Source organism: Rhopalosiphum padi, chromosome 1 (genome assembly GCF_020882245.1).
Source record: "Rhopalosiphum padi isolate XX-2018 chromosome 1, ASM2088224v1, whole genome shotgun sequence".
Taxonomy (NCBI): Eukaryota; Metazoa; Arthropoda; class Insecta; order Hemiptera; family Aphididae; genus Rhopalosiphum; species Rhopalosiphum padi.
The window spans coordinates 3,669,907-3,687,074 of record NC_083597.1 but is presented as its reverse complement, the minus strand read 5'-3'; the positions used below and the strand labels follow the sequence as shown (position 1 = coordinate 3,687,074).

At 26.7% G+C, this 17,168-nt stretch overlaps 2 protein-coding genes across 8 annotated transcripts in view; one reads left to right on the top strand and one right to left on the bottom strand.

The window, feature by feature from the left end:
• Window positions 1–17,168, bottom strand: part of LOC132918072 (2,3-bisphosphoglycerate-dependent phosphoglycerate mutase-like) — a 37,691-nt gene that overhangs the window by 7,029 nt on the left and 13,494 nt on the right. Inside the window, exon 1 of one of the 6 annotated variants that reach the window (XM_060979149.1) lies at window positions 11,308–11,456. The exons of 1 other annotated variant lie outside the window; for it this stretch is intronic. The gene's annotated coding sequence lies outside the window, so the exon portion shown is untranslated. 4 more of the 6 variants (XM_060979148.1, XM_060979145.1, XM_060979147.1 and 1 more) reach the window with 4 other exon arrangements.
• LOC132918073 (uncharacterized) overlaps window positions 1–17,168 on the top strand; it is a 42,293-nt gene that overhangs the window by 18,275 nt on the left and 6,850 nt on the right. Inside the window, exon 1 of one of the 2 annotated variants that reach the window (XM_060979151.1) lies at window positions 15,475–15,775. The exons of the other annotated variant lie outside the window; for it this stretch is intronic. The gene's annotated coding sequence lies outside the window, so the exon portion shown is untranslated. Of the gene's footprint in view, window positions 1–15,474; window positions 15,776–17,168 lie in introns of those variants that run through there. 2 annotated transcript variants of the gene reach the window in all.

The window sequence follows — 17,168 nt, the reverse complement described above, 5'->3', positions numbered from 1 at the left end:
ATCAATCGGTATCAATATTTTTAATTGAAAATTTTTTTCTTTAATAATAATATATAGTTCTCAATTTATTTATGGATTTAATCAAAGTTGTTTTCTATCAAATAACAATTTTGAATGACTTTTTTAATGTAATTTCTAGATGTTATTGTTGTTATTTCCGATGCTATATTATGTACAAACGATTGAATTGTTGTCAGTTGGAATGCTTTAAATGTAAAGGATACCACGGCTGATTGTATGGGAACGAAAGCCGGTCTTGAAGTACGGAGTTAACTACAGTAATCAAGAGATGAGATAAATTAGCTGGCGTATTATTATAAGAGGAGTTCGAGGACGTTTGGAATTCCTCAGACTCGGGTTGAATGAATTACTGCAGTGATTTACAAAAATTATAATAACAATAATAATAATAACTCGGCGTAATATCGCATTGTAACTCGACTCATTCATTTGCATAGTTTTTAAATAATTCATTAAACTGTAAAATAAAGTAATTACTACCTGAATTATAATTAATAACCACATTCACACACCGTTCAGTATAATTTATTACGTAGGTAACACGATAGCAAAATAAAAATGTGTTAACGTATTTATCAATAGCTGCAAACATATATTTACACACTTATATTATGTAGGTTTAATCACACGTATGATAAATTGTTCAAAATTCATTAAAAATAATAATATTATTTACATTAAAAATGATGTAAGTAAGGTATATCATTTATCTAGCCATAAATCATTTTTGTTTCTAAATAGTAAATAGAAAAGTGATACACATTTTAAGTTACTATAACGATGTGTTTACAAAAATAATCATTTAACTACATATCTCTTCGTGTAATTTTTTTAAACAACTAAAACATATTATCTATAATCTAAATTAAGTTATAATTTGTAAATATATTCTCCTATGAGAACCTATTAAATGCATAATTAAAACTTTATGTTCAAACCACTTTAACAATATACATTAGATTAAAAATATAAATAATATAATTAATCAATACACTATGTAAATACCAAATGTGCATACTATCACTCTGTATTTATATATAATGTGCAATGAACCGCGTCTTCGATCACAATGGTCTATAGTTTAAAGTTTGTCACACTTGGGCCGTATTATTATAGCATTAAATTAATTTATATATAAATTATATAGTTCTGTGTTTCTGTTTACATTATATTTAAAACAATTGAAAAATAAAAATAAGAAAAAATGTGTCTGCTATACTAATTGTAATTAGAAGGTAAAGTTAAATATCTTAAACTTAAAATATATATAATAATAATAAAATATATTAATATTAATATATATTATATTAATAAGCAAAAAAGCTCACAAAAAAATTTAATTTTTTAATTATCTAATTAACGGTCAATAGACAAAAACCCTGGAAGTACTTTCCACAAATATTTAAAAAAAAAAAACGTACTAGTAAAAAGGTCATACGTGTACTACCTTAAATTATAATTATCTATATAATATTTATATATATATGACATATGATACTCTACGTCAATATATAAGTACTACCGATATATATTTAATACTTTTGTATAACTGATTATTATTTTCCTACCATTGACTAATGAATCGATTATTTATAAACACTATTGAGTTATAGGTTATTAAATTGTTCTGCTCTAATAATTTTAATACAATTTTAAACTTAGATCCGTAAAATATGTATATATTTATGAAAATTTGGCATAGTAATTATAATATAAAATAAACGTATAGAGTATGTAGTTCCCAAAATAATTACATTTTTATATAAGCTACATATTATTAATCCTATACATACACATGACGTATGAACACGTCATATCTTCTAATAATTAATTAATAATTTATAAAAAAATTTTCAATTAATTTATAATTTAAAATATACAATAAGTACCTGCACAAAATGTAGTCTAACTCATTAATACTTTAATTTGTAAGATATTAAATATATATTTACAGCATATTGAAATTGGTTAATTCAGATATTTATGCTAGTATTTTTAAAGTTTTCTAATAAACCATAAAAGAGCAATCCTCATTCCTCATGATATATTAAAATATTCATGCATTAATTAACTATTCGATCATTTTATAGAAAAATATTGTTTTAAATATTATATCCTATAATAATGAATAATGGATAGATATGACTGTATAATCGTAGATACACGTACATAGATATATTGTTATGTTTAATAAAACTGACATGTAAGTAAAATAACCAAATAGCAAAAAAAAAAAACAAATCATAAGAATTATACCTACATTTTTAATAGTTAACTGACAGCATGAACTTAAAAAACTTGTTACCTAATAATAAAGTGATAAATATAAGTTTAATTATTAAATTATTAAAATATTCTAATGATCGATCAAATTCTGGTAGACATTAATCTACTTATTGTACCCATGGATTACTTAAAATATATTTATATATATACATAAACATAATAATTGTTTACATTATATATAAAATCAAAAATATTTGAAATAAGTAGTTGCATTTAATATATTTTTTGAAACATGCACTAAAGCAGTATCCTTATTTAGTACTTATATAAAAACAAATTTAAAATTGTCATTACTTATATCCACTTTAAACCCTGTTCTGCCGGAGGCATTTTCCTCTCTCTATATACTTATACGTAAATATTTAAATTGATATTGCGGTTTTATAATATATAGGAATCTTATTATACATATTCGTAAGTCATAACATAAAAAAAACTGCACAAATAATTCCTTTAATCATTACGGGGTTTCCAAGGTACCATGTTCTATTAAAATCATATTATATATTGTATAGAATACTTTGAAGTAATTTTATTTTTTACTTAAACAAGATTTAATAATCAATATCCGTCCATTATAAATGCACTATAAAACGAAACTTATTTTTAGTTCACAAAACATGTTTTATTTTTTGTTTGAATAAGAATATATATCAAACACTAGCAATAATACAAACAAAATACAACTGATGTAAGAACTTGAGTTAAATTATTGGTGTACTCTTTTTTGTAATAATTATGAATTCGAATATTGAATAAAAACGGAATTGATCACATATTACAATCAAAAAAAAAAAATGAAAAAGCTTTTAGTGATATTTAGAAGTAATTTAAAAAGTTCAATTATAAATTCTAGTACAAAAAATTTATGAAAATTACCCGTAGTAAACATATATAAGAAATAAAATAAAATTTGTATGATCTGCAATTTTTATCGTCGAGTTGTAAATAAGAAAATAGAACCACATAAGTGATTATCATATTATTATTTCCAAATTGTATTCATTATAATTAAACGTATAATATATAACGTAACGTAAATATTTTATAAATTAAATAGCAATAATTAAATGGTAATATTATATTTTTAATATAAAACAAATTTTTTTCAAGCAAATAACTTTCTTATGAATTTAACTCTTATTTCTTATTCAGCATTACAATGCTTTTATACAAATTAGCTTTAAAAACATAATGTATAGTTTTTATTATTATTAAATCAATAAAAATAGTAAGCCATAAACATATTAAATAAACTTAATAGAATTTCATATATTATTTTCAATCATTTACAATCTATACTATTAATATATTACGTGGTAAAAAAATAAATTCCATGACATTTATTCATTTAATAAGACATGATGGCGCGAGGAAAGAAGAACCACCCAGTGACGGCTCTTAGGTTTATAATTTTATATCGTTTCAAATGTTTCAATATAATAGAATATCCACGCAACATTTTTAACTATTACTTTAATCTATAACATAATAAATTACTTAAACATCAATCATTTTAAGTAAGTTCATAAATGTTCGCTTTAAAAAAAATATGTGTCCCTACTCGACTAGTATTTAAATAACAAATAAAAGTAAGATGCATTTTTTTGTTATTTTAATTGTTAGTTAACTGGCCACAAAACTAAGACAAAGCGATGTAATTAATTTAATTTCTTCATATAAATGTATAAATGTTCAATTATTTTAATAATTTTTATATGATATATCATAATATTATGAAAAAAATATCATCAAAATAATTTTAAAAAAATGATAAGAAATCTTTTATTCATATTGATACAAGTATTGAAGTATACAATACACTTTTTCATTCTTAATCATTATTTTATTTCATTATAGTATAATAATGTTAGTATGTTACTATTATATTTTGGATCTAAACATAACTATAATACTTTAAGCCCAAATAACTGTAAATCATTATTGTATTAATAAAATTTAATGAAAATTAAAATGTTTTAATACGTCATGTGATCTAGTGTAGGTACCTCCAAGTTAATACTTGTATCACAATTCTATTTAATTAAATATGTAGGCACCTATTTTACTATTAAATGCCTCGCCATAATATATCTTATACTGTACTAAAGACTAAACACGACAGTGTAGATAAGATTATGTGGTTATGGTTATTTATACAATTATACTACACGAGTATGCGCGTTTTTATAATACTAACGTTGATATTACAAATTTATACAAACGAAGATAATAATTATTCTTGTTGGTAATACAGTGCACTGATGTCTGATACTTCAAGTAAAATAGCCTAAGTTCAACATTTTTTCTTAAAATGTGCATGTTTGATTAAATTAATAAACTTTAATGCTGCATTATTAAATAGTTTATATTATTTTGAATTTTTTTATTGATTCGTCAATTAAAATCAAGAGTAGGCACTATATTTTATATTATTTTATATAAGTACTTGAAACAGTCAAAAACGATAATTATAATAATAGCATTCTTACTTTAAATACTTTTTTTCGGATAAAAAATAAAGTCTGTTGAAGAGAAATATAATGGTTATATAACAAAGCAGAAATCAAATACCTAATATTAGTGCATAAAAAAATAAACTCTTATAAAGAAAATAATAAATTGTATTATAATATTATCTTGCACCGTCAGAACCGTCGAGAAAAATATTTGACAATATCTCAGGAAACCCACATAATTATTATATAAGCCGTAATTATACTGTTTTATAGATTAGGTTTAGATATTTTTACTAACGTACCTACCGGAATTCTGATATATACTGTGTATACAATTTACGCATCAACAATTAAGAGGACGTAATTGTAGCATATCATAATGTCTCTGTCCTACTAATGCAAAACATATCAAAATTGACGTCCAGATTCTTTTTTACTCTATAATTTGATAACATTGCCTGTTATCAAATATAAAAATAAGAATGTTAACCAGAGCCCCGCCTAGGCTTTTCACTATTTTTAATTTTAAGCATTAGACAATAACCTACGAGGAACCCTGAATAGTAATATTATCGCGTTTAAATTTGATCACAGGTCGCAATTTCCTCTAATGTTACACAAAAACGATAGAGTACGAGTAAAACGAATAGTTCTGAACGTAAAATGTTCAATGTTTAACGTCAGAAGGGCAGCAAGTCGTATTACCCGTCTGACGCGTCATGAGGTATAACGTCCTCTTAAGTGCGTGATATAATAGGTACCTATTATGCAACTATATACAATGCATAGTTAATGTTTACTTGGCCGGCTGGCACGGCAATAATATAATAGGTACCTAGTGTATTATAAGTGCATATCGCGCACCGTCTCGATGTCGCAGCAAACAATGTCATTGCGGCGGAGGATTTCGCAGTCGGAATTTCGAGAAACTGGTCGACAGCGTGTCTACGAGGCGCGATCCAGAGGAGAGTCTGCACCGGAAGCCGGGAAAGGACCGGAGAAGAGCAGAGACAGAGAGCAGATTGAGAATAAAATAATATTAATCTTCGTTATCGAATGAGTTATCAAAATTCCATGTAATAATAATAATAATTAATGATTGCGTTCCACAATATTATTATACTCGTGCGTTGTGTGTGTGTATATATATATATATATATAATTGTAGTGTCGAATAGCAACGTCGGAACACGGTGGATCGATTATGATAGAAAAATTAAGTGTCGGCGCCGTTATCGTCGTCGGAGTTTTTGATTAAAAATTGGCGCCAAAACAATACGCGGCCGAAACATATTTTCGCTGTGTACATATTGTACTCCAAACAGTCTGACACGGCGCGAGACACGGCGACGGGATCAATATAATATTATTATTATTCGACGACAAGCGACAACGACATTGTTATTATTTTTTTGGTTACGTCGACGGAGATAAGACCAAGACGCAGAGAAAAAAAATAAACTACATCGGTCATCGACATAATTTTACATATCATGCACACACGTACGATGTATTATGCACTTAACGCACCTATATAAACGTGAATAATTGTTCTAAGCACAAGCACACGCTGCAGACCGAGTCGATTGCGACGAGACAGAGCGGGCGCAAAATAATAATAATAATAATAATAATATGTATGGTATGAAAATATTAAACACGGTCATGCGAATAATAATAATAATAATAATAATATTATAATGAAAAATAACTGATAGTGAAGATAAGATTATAATTTTTATTATATTACCTATTATAATATATTTTCGGACGTGGTACGTACCTATATGGTGTTATGTGTTATATAAATGCAAGACGTTACAAATTAAATAAAAAAATAATATTAATAATAATAAAAAGATAACAGTAACAAATAAAATAAAATTACATAAATAATTATGAATAATTATACATTAAACGGAAATAAATAAAAAAAAAAAAAAATTAAAAACAAACTGAAATAGTAAAAACAAAACAATGTGTAATGTTTACCACCTACTTGCGATAGAGCACTACTGATATAATAATATATATCGTGGCTGTGTGTGTGTGTGTGTGCGTGCGCCGATCGCGCGCTTGCGTGTGTGTGTGTTTGTGCGCGCGCGGGTCGCAGCGCGCCGCCGCCTTGCCGTTCGCTTGCTCACCGGGGCAGTTCCAACACTAAACGTCTAAACGTGGACGGCCGTACCGAAGTTATAATAGCGTGGCACAGCCGACAGGCCTGCTGGTGCTGCTGCTGCTGCTGCTACTCGTAGACGGCGGCGGCGTGGCGTTTTGTGTACGCGCGCACCGCGTGTTTTGGCTCTTTTGCTTCTGCTGCTGCCGCTGGTGCGCCGACGTTATTGTTGTTTACGGCTGCTGCTGCTGCTGCTGTTGTGTTGTTGTTGTTGTTGTTGTTGTTGTTGTTGTTGATGATGTTGTTGATGGTTTTTATTTCGAATATACGCGCCGATGGACCGGATCTGCGCCGCAACCGTTGCACCGATCACTGCAGACGGGACATGCACGGCGCAATTGGGCCTTAGGCGGGGAGGGCTCCCCTCCCCACTTGTCCGAATTCGTTTTTCCGGGGGCGTTTTACCTGTGCGCGCCGTTGTCGTCCTACGACCGACGACCGACGACGGTGGAGGGGTCGTCGTCAGGGTGTGCGGGGGAATAATGTGACCCGCGGAGAGGGGAAGAAACCGGGTGGCCGTCTTACGCGCGCGTAGTATGTGCTGCCGCTGCAGCGCCGCTGAGTGCGGTTTTAACGGGTGTCCTCGGCCATGTTATACGACGTGCACTATATATTATAATGCTGTATTATACATTATTATTATGTTGTACAATAAAATACCACTCTACACGCACGACACGACGCACCGGAAACGGCGTGGATTATTATTGTTCGTTTTTGTGAAAGAAATGTACACCGGGATAGGTATGCGGTGTGTCTGCGCGACGGCGGCGGCACGGCACGGGGAGGGATGTAGGAATGTTTAAAAAACAGTGCGTGGTAAAAATATTGCTGATGAAATATCCTCCTGTTTTTCGACATAAGGGATGCCGTTACCTCGCAGCTAGTGTTCGGCGCGCGCACACAAACACGCACACGCACACGCACATGCACACGCACGATACGAAATCGCGGAGTTTGGTGGTATTATCGCGTGGCGCTGCCGCCGAATAACATGCAACGTAAATACACGGTCGTACACTCGCACTATGCTCGTTTTATCGGGTCGATCACAACGAAACGCCGCCGCGCAGGCCACTGTGTGCAACAACGCAGGCAACGCCAGACAGACAGACACACGCGGACAGTGTGTCGAAAATCATCCGAGTGTGTGTGTATGTGGTGGGTTGGGGGGGGTGTCATTGGTACCCCGAAAGAGTGGACTCGGGGTCCGCCTCCCTCTCCCGCTGAAGCAAGTCATATCTCAAATTAATCAAAAATCTAAATTTTTAAATTTTTTTCAACTATCTATTTTTTTTCAGTAGGATTTTGTTAATTCACCGTGGTAATTTCTATAGCAACGATTGGTATAGTTTCTGATTTCGTAATTGATTTTGCACTTTAATAAAATATAAATATTTTTAAATCTCTCGATAATAATGGATTTGTAGTCCTTGATTCCCCCGCTCAGTGGCTACGTCACTGGTGTGTATCGTGTGTGTATTTATAAGTACAATTGTATTGATAGAAAACAGCTCTCTGATATTTCTTGAAGCTTCATATAATGATTCAAATAATTTACTATATCACAGTTATTAGCGATCAGTTTTTTATCCGAACACTACATTGATTTCGCATAAAATTCGTAATTTCCTGAGCGACACGTTGAGATTTTCACGGCCGTTTGATCGACTTCGTGTGCAGTCACAGCGTCTTATCTCACTTTCTCTCGAGCAAAAATTCTTCCCTTTTCGCGCGAACAAAAACTGGCACGTTCCATGTATTACTGCGATGTAGTTAAACTAATCCGTTCTCCTCTTGACACTCGACTACGTTATCAATTACTCGTCATTAGTTAATATTACATTATAATATTACATGAATATATAGCCAGGTAATCTTTATATATAACTATATAAGAGAACTAACACCACACCACCGATAAATAATGCACCGCGATTAAAACGCGTTTTACCTTATAGTAACTAATAATAATATTTAACGCCATTAATATAATTTATACACGTCGCCATTTAATCGTTTTTATATTTCTTTAAGTAAGTAAGTAAGTAAGTATTTTTTTCTATCGAGCACAACCAAGTGACGTTATTCCGTCTCATTTACATACGCCTCATATTATAACAAGTGCAAACGTTTTTCAAAATTGTGGTAACAAACTTGTGTCATATAACGAGCATTTAGAGATGGCAAATTTTCATAAGTTTATGTATATATTTAAAAAAAAAACCTATAAAAATGTATTGCCAGCTCCACTAATAATAATGAAAATAATAATACAAAGTACAATGGTCAAATCATTACAACATGTCATAATACACCGATCTGTATAAAATAACATTTACATATTTTCATACTTATATAATCGTTTTTATTATACGTCATTTTTGAAATTCGCATAGTGATTATTTTATAGTGATTATAGTGAACTTGTGGGTATCGATGTAATTGAATATCGCGATTATGTAGAGCTTGAATTTGTATAAATTTATACAATAAAAATATATATTTATTACATTAAGAATATGTAACTACATTGCATAACCATTACTATTATACGTTCTAAAAAGGTCAACATATATTTTATTTTATTTATTTTTGAATTTTAAATAAATAAAATAAAAATTATATTCTTATTATTACAAAACGTTATTGATTTACGACTTAATTACCTTTATCGCAATGGATTGCCCATAATATGTACATTTTAAAATGTATTATTTATTAGAAATAATCACCAACTTGGCTGTTGAAAACTGACTTATATCAATTAAACGATACTTCTCCTATTACAAACATCATTGAAGAGCATTGTAGAAATTCACATAATCATCCTCTAATAATATTGTTCGTGTTTTTGTGTCTTGTATTATAAATAATATAAATAGTAAGTAAATATTTTGTCTAATTAGAAAATAATACAAAAGACGTCAAATAAATTAAAGTTCAAAATAATTAAACAAATTATTTATGCAAGGGCAAAATTCAAAAAATGTTATTGAGCAGATTTTTTTAATTCGTACATAACAAAACATAACATTTAATTACATACTTTATAGCAAGGTTTTTTAATGAAAAACAGTTTAATATTATATATATTTAACCATATTACTCAGAAATACACAATCTTAAAAAAAAAATATATATTGTCCAATATATGCTAGTAGTTTTAGAAACATGCTAATATTGCGAATTTAAAACACTTATACTTAAAGTAGACAAATTATCACTTTGGTTTTGTTTAAATTTCAACATATCAAACAATTATTTTCCATTATGAATTTATTTCAATTAAAAAAATGCTACATGTAAATGATGGGTTTTAAACTTCAATAAACTATAATTATTAGGAAAACGGACAATTTATAAACATTTTTTTTTTCAAATAAAACGATCCAAGTTTGCGGCTCAGACACTATAATTAACATTTTATAAATATATATTAATATGTATATCATACTCAAATGTATTCGAAATTTTAAACGGTTAGGTTTCAAAAAAAACAGACGACCAAAAAATAAAATATTAAATCCAACAATAGACCAAAATATAATTAAATTTATAAATTACACATAATGATAATATAAATAACAGATGTTCCATTTTTACAAGCAATACAAATTATATAAGTAAAATCTATTTTAACTTACCCGACGATGTAATTAAATATTTTTTTGGATAAGGCCTTGGAAATTATTTGAGTGGTGTGAACCACCACTTCCCCCATTACTATCTATAAATTTAAATTATTAATAAGTAGATACTGTTTGAGATAGCACATAAGCAACAAATACAAACTAAATAATAAAATACTGCTTGTTTCATGTTGGATTTTCGGATATCTAATAAAATAAATCACATTAAAAATGATAAACATGGAAGTATCATATTATTAAGATTTCGGTATTCCATCAGATAACATTTTATCTAACAATTATAGTTCATATAAATACATGTCAAGTGAGGAAATACGCGTCTATACTAGTTAGACGTAAATTCGCTATTATATTATATACGTAGAAAATAGCACATTTAATAGTCATATAATAAATAGGTATTTTCCGGATTGGAAAATGTTAGCCTATATTTTTACTAATCAAATTAAAAAAATATTAAAATTAAATATGAAATGCTCATTTTTTAGCCCGGTGGCTAAATCAGATTAAAATATAATATACTTATATACATTTTAAATTGAACCCTAAGTTTACAATATCCTTAAAAGTTTTAAAAGTTAAAGTAGTGTCACTGCAAGATTCTATAACGTGACTATGTTTTATTTCTTTTTCAACTAAATTTCTATTTTTATAATATAGAACTAAATGATTGTAAACATTATATATTTTTAATAAAAAAATATTATTTTACCTTAAGAGAAGGATGATAAACCACGTTAATTCTTGACACTATAGTTCTCTATATACCTGTTAATTTTAGACTTAATGATTTTTACTACGTACGTCACAAAAAAACTACCATACAAACATATTTTAGCTTAGTAAAGAATTTCCTTACAAGTTACTAAACAAAATATTAACATATGTGACATATTTTTCTTGTGAACTAAGTATATATATACGTGATATGAGTGCCTCTCCCTTCCAATCAAAAATCCTGTCCACTTCTCGTTATCATAATTTTTATCACGTACAATATATTTAACTACTGTTCTACCTAGCTACCTATTAAGGGGCCAATATTGGCAATAAATATGTTGATATTATAATACAATATTATAACATTTTAAATAATAATCGATACCATTATACAAATGTTATGACTTATCGAGATTATCTATTTTATGTTTTAACTACGAAAATAAACAAAATTAAAATTATAATAATAAATAATAATAATAGGTATATTAAAATATATTTAATATTTTTTATTAAAATTTGATTTGATTTTTTACTAACACAATAAACATAAGACTAGAACAAATTCTTAGATGTTTATTTTATCTATTTGCATTTCATGCTTAACATACCGATAAAATATTACAATTATTTTTATTTGAATGAATTACAACTTACAAATTATAAAAGTCATTAATTTTAATAAAAGTATTTAATTGTTATTATTGCCCATATATATACACATATAAATTATAAATATAATTTATTATTATCACTTGATCTACATTGACTACATCATTTAACAAAATCATATTTTTTATTTTTAAAAATGCCAGTCAAATATACCGTTAACTGTATCTATATTATTCAAATAAAAATAAAAATATCATTTAAAAGTTAATCTTAAAATATATTATAACTCGCTGTTCATTTATAATAAATTTAAAATTACAGACTATAATAATATAATTGTATGTATATATATATATATTGTATATTCAGTATTTTATACACTATGTAATATAATAATTAGTTGTAATTAGTTAGGTACATATAAATATTAAATATTTAACACTATATGTATCTACGAGTCTATTTATGACAGAATATCTATTTTTATTTTTGTAGCACGTCTGTACACTATATATAGTAAAAGTTTTCATTAAATAATATACATAATATACATGTAATCACGACATTTCCATTATATAAAAATATATTTTATGTCTTTTTTATTATAATTATTAGTATGCATTTTTTTAAAAATCTTTTTTAAGTGTCAAGTGCGTTTTTATCTCAATAAATTCCCCGGTGTCCCAGCCGATCATTAAGTTTGTTAATATTGTATTATTTAATTATAAAGCATAAAATAATTATATGATTATCGCATTATATGTTATCTAAATGACTTAGTCTAAAATGTTACAGGTTTATCTAAAAAAAAAAGATTATGATGTCCCGGATTGGCAATTTCAAAATCTGGCAAACCTACTTATAAGTATTATAACTTATATCTTAGTTTATGGTTATTAAATACTATATTAACAATCTAACCCATACAAAGCCCCGCTATTTGTATCTTTGGATTTGCTTCCATAATTCGCTAAAATATATGATTACTTATAACATCCTATCCCAATGAAAATTCCTAGGTATGCAGTTGACTGTCATAGTCAGAATATATTTAATTTGTACAAAATAAACAAAATTCACTATTATCATCCATACACGAGAGTTTAATCATTTACTATAGGGATTGTATAAATATATTATGTGACAAGTACACCGTAACACCAATTTTATAATTTATACCACTATCGAGTTAAACTATTATTTCTTTGGTTTATCACTATTTAGAAAATATGTTATATTTGACATTATTGTTGAAGGCGACCATCAAATATCATATGTACGCAATAAATATTAATTTAATATGTAATTAGTTATTATAATATTATATTGCTAAATGCTAAGTATTCTTATGATAATATATTAATTTTGATAAAATTGAATAAATCTATACATCTAAGAATGTTGCAAATTGATTAATTTTTATTCATAATGTATAAATCTTTTAATTCCTCAATTATTTCAGAAATTTTCATTGATAAGCTTAAAATAAAAAAAAATCACATAATTGCCTATATTATATAATATAATATATTTTATAGCCTATGATTTGGAATGAAATCTATTGAGGAAAACGTGCAGTGGAATGTAAAAATTGTTTTGACGTACTTTCATATGTTTTTATAGGATAAATATACTAATATACTTCTTTAACTAGGTCAAAATGTAGAAAATAATATACACATAAGATGAAATTGCAATACGATCTCAGGTGTAATTTTTATCTAATGAAAACAAGTAGTAAATTTTTAGTTATGGTAAACCAAAGTAACACCAAATTCTCTTTCAATGTCGTATACATATAATATTATAAAATGAATTATTAATTTTCATATCCATCATCAATTTATTATGCTTAGATTAAATATTCGTAGAAATAAATTTATTGGATAACAATTATTAGCTCCCTTATTTTAAACGCAATCTAAATTTTATAATATTGCAATTAAATAATTTTCATACACTAACAATATTCATTAACCATTCGAATCAATTAAACAAACATATTTAAACATATAGCTCATCTATAGTTTAAAAACATTTAAATCAGTTTTTTAAACCATTAATCAACATAAATGTTATTGTAATGGATACTAAAAATCGAGCAATGCTCAAATAAAAATGTATTTATTAAAGTAAAATTATATAGCATGCCTACACGAGGATATTAAAGTCTCTAACAATCTTATAAAGGATTTGAACCGTTTTAGAATTTATTAAACCATAAATCACTATGCTAAAACTCAGATTTTGATAGTAATTTAAAAACATTATTGTAATACTTTTAATTAGTTAAACGTTCAAACTAGGAATATATAAAATCCACTATTTGATTAAAAGTAACAATAATTAAAATAAGAGAAGTTTTAATCTTGAATTAAAAGTAATGCGTAGGTACATTACTTAAGAGGTCAAGAGGATTTATATCAGTAAAATAAACACGACAAAACCAAATAACCGATAAATGAATAAAAAATTTAATTAGGTATCACAATCTTTCGTTTTGATAAATGTCAGACGAAAATACGGAATGTTTAACTATGTACTATATCTATATCTAAGTATAATAAAAGTGATAAATTTGTATGACCATAAGTACAATACGTACACCATTTAAGTAAAAAATTACTTCTACATAAAAAAAAAAATTATGGAACTTATTTTATTACTATAGTATGAAGTTTTTCCCTGAAACATCAACATGCATATACTTAAAAGTTATAAATATATTACTAGTTCGAAATGTTAATTTATCTCTGTTAGTTTAAATATTTATAAAATAAATATATGAAATTCAATATTATTCTAAAATATATTCTGAAACTATAAAAATATTTTTTTTTATACATACACTTTTGGGTAAAAGTGTATTACAAATATGGTTATATATTACAATAATTCTTATAATTTAATTAGCTATAACCTGTAATTTCTACATAAACAAAATTTAATTAAAAGGTATTTTATATACCATATAATAGGTATCATGTTTAAAATATGATGAGTGTCGAATATTTGTATGTGTATGTGTAGATAATAATAACATACAAATATTAAATGACAAAATTTTATTGAAATGTTTGAACTGCAATGAACAATTATGTATTTACGCAGGAGGATGAGGTTGAATTACAAGTATGAAGGTTTGATGTTTCCCCTTGAATTAACTTTATATATTATGATATAATTTTACATCTTAATAATTATAATACAATTAAAAAATATTTTTAATCTTTACTATGTACTATTTAATAAAATTCCATCTCCCCTCCTTGAAAAATTTAAAATTTAAAATACAAATTGTTTTCACAATGTACACAAATTATTTTTTATGTTATACAAACCTAGTGACTGATTCAATATACTTTTAATATGAAAATATATGTGATTGATGTATCCTACATGAAAAGTGTATGAGCAAAATCGCCGAGAATCTATATACGGTTAAGAAATCAATAGAGGCTACACTGCGTATACAATTCGTCAGCATCGGGGGAAAAACAATAAACACTATTATAGTGGCTCACAATATAGGAACGACTACTAAGGTTGTACGCTAAAATATTAAATTGCCGGCTTTAGTGACTCATGGACGTTTCTATGCGCAGTTTATGTTATATGCTCTTCAAGTAGACGTCAGAATATTGTATGCAGAGATCAGTTTAATTGAATAATTTCATTAAAAGTATTCATAATAATATACTAATAGTGACAAAAACCGAACCGTGGTTGTGCACAATATCATTGAATTCGTTTTAAATTATAAATGTCAATAAAATACTCAATAATTTATTTTAATAATATGATAAACACACAATCAAATGTTTTTCTTCATGTGCCTAGTTTGAATAGTAAGTATCCATTTATGATTATCAGTTATCACACATATATTATGTTTCAAATTTTTATTTTCTGTGGACATTTTGCCTTCTCGTTTATTATTTGTTCGAATATCGGATGTAGTATACTCTACATTAATTAAAGAACTGCAAAAATAGATATTGTTTCAATTAATCAACAGCATCGGCCACATTATTATACAATGATTCACGATACTATCAGTTAATAATATGGTGACGAGTAGAAGCACAATTGATCAAAAATTATTTTATTTTATTATTTTTGTACTTTTATTATATTGTATTGCTGTACGAGTATAAGATTGATTTAATCTCTTTCAATACTGTAAACTAGATTTTTCATTAAAAAAAATGTATGACAAGTTCAGAATTATAAGATTGGTTAACCATTATTTGTTGATAAAAACTTATATAAGATTTCCCAAATGTATGTAACTATATAATAATTATATATGCTTAATTATAATTCAAAATGACTAAAACTATTTATTTAAGTGTACTAACTTAATATTAGGATAAAACTATGAGTATACTTTTTTATTTATAATTATTGTTCATTTTAAATTGATAACTTTTTGATTCATTATTTATTTTTCATTACTAAAATATGACATGCAATAGTCGAGTTATACGAGTATATACGTATAATTCGTATTTTTTTCATTTAGATGCGTATTTAAAAAAAATCTGATAAAATTATAATACTAATTCCACTTTTAATATTAAAACTAAATTTACTAAACACAAATCAATAAATATTTGTAATTTACCATTAAAAATTAATTATACCATCATATAAATCATTACTATTAAAAACATTAAAATTTCTTTACAGTATCAACAATATGCGATTACAAATATTGAATTCCATAATTATAATTATATACTAATATAAATAATTTAATATTATATTTACACCAGTATAACTGCAATGACGTATAAAAACATATAAAATATTTTTCGTTCTAAAGTCTTATCAATAGTTTGTTAAAAGAAATGTGTGTACAATTTATAATTAAATAATCAAAAAATATATTATATATATATTACTATTGGAAATTAGATATCTAAAAGTTAATTACGTTTAACTACTGTAAAAATATGTTTAGAGTTTACAATCAAAATTGTATTCATAACTTTTGATAAATTACTGAAAAGTGACAAAATCTAGAAACCAAAATGGTTTGATTGTAAAATTTTGAGTTATATTTTACGTTTACGTTGACTGTACATGCATATTTTGTATGATAAATCATAAATGATAATGTAGTGAATAATGCATTACGTCGTCGTTAGTGTATTAATGTCGTTACTCGTTACTGATGATATAATATGTCACTGTGGCTACTGGCTTTATTATATTGAATTACTGTATGGTATAAAC